The following is a 6,096-nucleotide window of genomic DNA, read 5'->3' as shown; positions in this document are numbered from 1 at the left end:
TAGTTTCCCACTTCCCTGCACATTTAAGTTTTCTAACTTATTTTTGTGTAGTCAGTGCTATTGAAAGGTTCTTGGTAAACAAACTCATAAACTTGATTCCTAGCAAGTTTTTGTATTTGGTGATCAACTGGTCAGTTTATATAGAAAGCTGTAACGGCGTAAATGAATGCAAACAGATTGTAAAATATATGCACAGCTTTAATGGGGAAATTAGACTTACAGTACCATGGTTGCCGTGGAGAACAGGAAACAGAAGGGGCGGCTGCGTGCACTACCAGGTAGATTTATAGGTAAACATTCGCCCAAGGCGGACACGCCCCCTAAGGCTGGGCTTAACCTTATAGAAAGCTAAAACTTAGGACTTGATTTATTACACCTTGTGCAAAATGGTATGCCAAGGAACAGTTTTTTTTTCCTCCAAAGGTTTTGGTTGGGAAATCAGGGGTTCAGGAGATTTCAGAATTATCAGATTTATTCTGATACAAGCTATGGGATAAGAAACACAGGTAATGACATGTTTTGTACTTTACATTTGTTTAATTAATTATTTCACAAATTTAAAAAATATGTTTAATCATATTCAACACAACTCTTCCCAGATTCACACCCTTTTCCTACCTATACAATTTTGTATCCTTCTTTTCTTAACGTATAAAGACCAATTTGTACTCCTCAAATAGTATAGTGTATGTGGTCATCAACTAGAGTTTTGATTGACTTGCAAGGAATTACATGTTTTCTTTACCCTCAGCATTTACCAATTTCCAAAATAGCTCACTGCTTGGGATAGGATCTTGGGGCCAGCTCCAATCTCCATGTAGTATTTGTTGTGACTGACCTTGCATAAGTTTTGTGCATGATGCCATAAACACTGTGAGTTCTTTATGTGTAGCTGTTCCATTGTGTCTAGAAGACATGACTTCCTTGATATTACCCACAACTAGTGGCTCTTATACTTTTTCTGCTCTTCCTTCCATAATACCCCCTGAGAAGAAGAAGAAGAAGAAGTGTGGCATATATGTTTTATTTAGGGCTGAGCACTCCATAGTCTTTCCTTCTCTTTACCTTGACCAGTTTTGGATCTCTATGATATTTACTACCTACTGTAAATAGAATCTTCTCAGATGAAAGATACATTGACCTAGGTATAATAATAACTCATCAAGAGTTAGTTTAATTCTATGTTCTTTTAACAGGGTTATAGAAGCACATTCTCCTTTAGGGGCTATGATATATCTAGCCACACATCTGTGACCTGACAATGGGGCAGTGTACAAATTTCATCTTGTGGATCAAGACTTATTACCAGTAAGAAAGTGGTTGGTTTTTGGAATACAGTTTTGAGTATTCCTATGCAGTTAAAAACTGATCATAGTCCAGCTAGCTTTTACTAGCAGGAATTTCAAGAAATTCTTTATTAGTGGTAAGTTCAACACATTAATAGAATCCCTTATAATACACAAAGTCAAACATTTATAAAATGAACATATCCCGTTCTCTTTTTTTACTGTTTTTTTTAAAAGAAAAAAAAACTATCTTTTTTTTTCATTTTACATACCAGTTTCAGTTTCCACTACCCCCCCTCTTCCCATTCCCTCCACCTACACCACCCTCATCCACTTCTCAGAGAGGGTAAGTCACATTGTTTTGGGGAAGGTCCAAGACTCTCCCTATTATATCCAGGCTGAGCAAGGTATCTATCCAAAAAGAATAGGTTCCAAAAAAAGTCAATACTAGCAGTAGCAATAAATCCTGGTGCCATTGCCATACAACTACTTTCATCCAGCAACTGATGGAAACAGAGGCAGAGACCTGAATAGGAGCACTGAACTGAGCTCCAAGAGCCCAGATGAGGAGTGGGAGGAGTGAGAATATGTGCAAAGAGGTAAAGACCATGATGGGAATGCCCACTGAAACAGTTTGCCTGAGCTAATACCAACTACAGCCGGACAAGGAAGGAAACAGCATAGGTCCAAACTAGTCCCTCTGAGTGTGGGTGTGTCACATCCAATTCTTAAGAAACAGCTCTTAAAAAATAGAAGGGGGAACTACTCCCCAAGATACTCTCACTATTGTCAAAGGAGCTGCCGGCTGCATTCCTGCGGCCTGGCTCCTGGCTGCCTAGCTAGCTTATGCCCCGAAATAATTACACGGAAACTGCATTCATTTAAACACTGCCTGGGAGTTGGATCAGTAGCGGGAGCAGAGAGCGGACCCCAGAGAGCCCTGAGAGCCCCACCGCTGCCCCCGGCCTAGTCACCATCACACCCAGGGAGGAGCTGCAGCCTTTGCCACAGGCCCCAGTCACCACCACCGCAACCATGAGCAGCGAGGCCGAGACCCAGCAGCCGCACCCTCAACACCGCCAACACCAAGCCCAGCTCCACCGGCAGCGGGGCGGGAGTGGTGGCCAGGGTGGTCTCACATGGGCGGCTCCCGCCGGGGACAAGAAGGTCATCGCAACTAAGGTTTTGGGAACAGTAAAATGGTTCAATGTAAGGAACGGATACGGTTTCATCAACAGGAATGACACCAAGGAAGACGTATTTGTACATCAGATTGCCGTAAAGAAGAATAACCCCAGGAAGTACCTTCGCAGTGTAGGAGATGGAGAGACTGTGGAGTTTGATGTTGTTGAAGGAGATAAGGGTGCGGAGGCAGCAAATGTTACAGGCCCTGGTGGAGTTCCAGTTCAAGGCAGTAAATACGCAGCAGACCGTAACCATTATAGACACTACCTACATCGTAGGGGTCCTCCACGTAATTACCAGCAGAATTACCAGAATAGTGAGAGTGGGGAAAAGAACAAGGGATCAGAAAGTGCTCCTGAAGGCCAAGCCCAACAACGCCGGCCCTATCGCAGGAGAAGGTTCCCACCTTACTATTTGCGGAGACCCTACGGGCGTCTACCACAGTATTCCAACCCTCCTGTGCAAGTAGAAGTGATAGAGGGTGCTGACAACCAAGGTGCAGGAGAACAAGGTAGACCAGTGAGACACAATATGCATCGGGGTTACAGACCACGATTTCGCAGGGGCCCTCCTCGCCAAAGACAGCCTAGAGAGGACGGCAATGAAGAGGACAAAGAAAATCAAGGAGACGAGACCCAAGGTCAGCAGCCACCTCAACGTTGGTATCACCACAACTTCAATTACCAACGCAGACACCCAGAGAACCCTAAACCACAAGATGGCAAAGAGACAAAAGCAACCGATCCACCAGCTGAGAATTCATCCTCTCCCGAGGCTGAGCAGGGCGGGGCTGAGTAAATGCTGGCTTACCATCTCTACCATCATCCAGTTTGGTCATCCAACAAGAAGAAACGAATATGAAATTCCAGCAATAATAAATGAACAAAGATTGGAGCTGAAGACCTTAAGTACTTGCTTTTTGCCCATTGACCAGATATGCTAGAACTATCTGCATTATCTATGCAGCATGGGTTTTTTTTATTATTTTTACTTAAAGATGTCTCTTTTTGGTAATGACAGATGTGTTTTTTTTTTAAAGGTCTGGTTTTTCTCAATACACCTTTAATGGTTTTTATATTGTTTCATATCTGGTCAAGTTAAGATTTTTAAGAACTTCATTTTTAATTTGTAATAAAAAGTTTACAACTTGATTTTTTCAAAAAAAGTCAACAAACTGCAAGCACCTGTTAATAAAGGTCTTAAATAATAAAAATAAATAAATAAATAAACACTGCCTGGCCCATTAGCTCTAGCCTCTTCTTGACTAACTCTCATATCTTTCTTTAACCCATATCTAATAATATGTGTAGCACCACGAGGTGGTGGCTTATTGGGAAAGATTCAGCATGTCTGACTTGGCAGCTGGCTCCATCGCGTCTGTCTCACTTCCCTTCTTCCCAGCATTCTGTTCTGTCTACTCCACCCACCTATGTTCTGACCTATCAGGACAAGCAGTTTTCTTTATTAACCAATGAAATCAACACAAAACAGAAGACCCTCCCACATCACACTATTACTTTATTTATAAGAAATAGAAATTTTCTAAACAGTTCTTAGGACAAAGAATAACATAAGGGATTGCTGATACCTTAGAACACATGGATCCTTGTTTCTGATGACAAAACATCATTCACAATGCTCTTCAACCTAGTATTGCACTTATCATATGTCTTTTTATACTTCTCTTAGGATTTCTATGGCTCCCAAAAGGAATATAAAATCTAAAATTTAAAAAACAAGAAGGTAGAATAAATTGGAATATGGTCAAAATAATGATGTATGGTGAACAATGCCTTAGGAAACTGTGAGAAAGGCTCTAGGAAGAAAGGCAGAGGGCCTTTTACCTCAGGTGTATTTTGTTCCCTGGATTAATCTTGGACGCGCCTACTGTGTTAAACATTTACATTCAATTTATAAGATATGTTTATTATTGGTGGAAGTCAGAACCAAATCTGATTAGTGTGCCACTAATCTGGATATTGCCTTCTGCCTTGCTTTCCCAGACATAATTTATAGTATTTACAGGTAATTGTATTAAATTTAGTTTGTCTTAAGAAAGTTCTGAGAAAAGGCTACTTTGTCAATATTTAGTATGTGCTACTAGCATTTATTTACATGTTTTTCTGAACTCAAGCAAATTTCCTTGAATTGCTGCTTTCTTTGTTACATTCATATATTTAAGTATACTGAAACTGAAGTAAGGTTGTCTGCAACATTAAACTATAGTCCACTCCATTCTTTTGGGACCTCAGATCCCATGTCCAGAGGACAAGGTTTGCACAGGTAGTCCGAAAAGTTGACAAATTGGTTACTTATGTGATTTTCATGTCACTATTATACCAGCAAACCTATCTTTTCACACCAGTCATTATTGTATCTTGCAGGGTTCACAGCTGAGTATGACTGATGATTATTTTCTCCTCCAATAGTATGCATAGCACATTTTAAGAATATACTAGGGAGAAGGAATTAAACTTTCATGCTGAGTAGAAACTGGATTTCTCCATGTTCTAAATTGAAGGTTTTAATGTAATGATAGTCATGGTTAAAGGGATCTTAAAGTTGCTAGCAATGAAATTTTAAAATACATACGTTAAATTGTAGATGGGGGCTGTTTGTTTGTTCCTGGCTTCAAAGACTTGAAATAATCACACAGAAATTGTATTATTACAACATGCTTGGCCTATTAGCTCACACCTCTTTTTGGCTAGCTCTTATATCTTAAATTAACCCATTTTTTATTAATCTGTGTATCCCCTGTGGTTGTAGCCTACTGATAAGGTTCTGTCGAGCTTCCAGCGTCTGTCTACTGCAGTGGCTACAGGCTTCTCCCAGACTCTGCCTACTCTCTTGCTATATCTCTTTCAGTCTGACTATATTCTGCTCTATCATAGGCCCAAGTAGCTTCTTTATTCACCAATGGCAATAAAACATATTCACAGTATCCAGAGGGGAATTCCACATCACCTCCCCTTTTCTCTAAATGAAAAGGAAGGTTTTAAATTCATATAACAAATCAACTATCAAACAAGACTTATAATTACAATATTTATATCTACTTTATCTTTTGTCATAACTAAGGAAAACCACAGCTATCTATTCTTTTCTATCAATGACTCCAGAAGAATATAATATTACCTAAGTAAACAAGAAGTGCATTGTAAGTAACTTCCAAAACTCTAGAATTGAGAGAGACATTTTGCTGCCTGGACAGTCACCTAGAGTTCTTCTTTATCATTGGAGCATCCATATTCATCCCACAGGCCCATAGTATCTGGAAGACATTCCCATGAAGCAGGAAATTTCAAAGACAGTTCTACCTATATTGGCAATTTGTCAGTCACTTATTCTGTGTCCTGCAGAATGCCTATCAGACTCTTTCATGAAGCAGAAACTCTGAAGGACTGTCTCATTTTAGGCAAGCTCAGCAGTCATTTCTCCATGTGTCCTGCACATCCAGTTCATACAACATTACATCAAGATGTCCAGGCAAGGACAGTTTCTTGGCTATCAAACTACATAAGGAGCCTCTTCAATGCCCATCATCCTCTTGAAGTAGATTGGTGTTGCCAGGAACAGATGTGTCTTATTGTCAAGAAAAATTCTAAGTTATTAAGAAACTTTA

At 40.0% G+C, this 6,096-nt stretch overlaps 1 pseudogene; it reads left to right on the top strand.

The window, feature by feature from the left end:
- The first annotated feature begins 2,321 nt into the window (after nucleotides 1-2,321).
- Nucleotides 2,322-3,269, top strand: LOC121443478 (annotated as a pseudogene).
- Nucleotides 3,270-6,096: the final 2,827 nt, after the last annotated feature.

Source organism: Microtus oregoni, unplaced genomic scaffold, assembly GCF_018167655.1.
Source record: "Microtus oregoni isolate MIOR12 unplaced genomic scaffold, Mior012 000107F_ref0000227, whole genome shotgun sequence".
In the NCBI taxonomy this organism is placed as follows: Eukaryota; Metazoa; Chordata; class Mammalia; order Rodentia; family Cricetidae; genus Microtus; species Microtus oregoni.
This window is presented reverse-complemented; position numbering and strand designations above follow the sequence as displayed.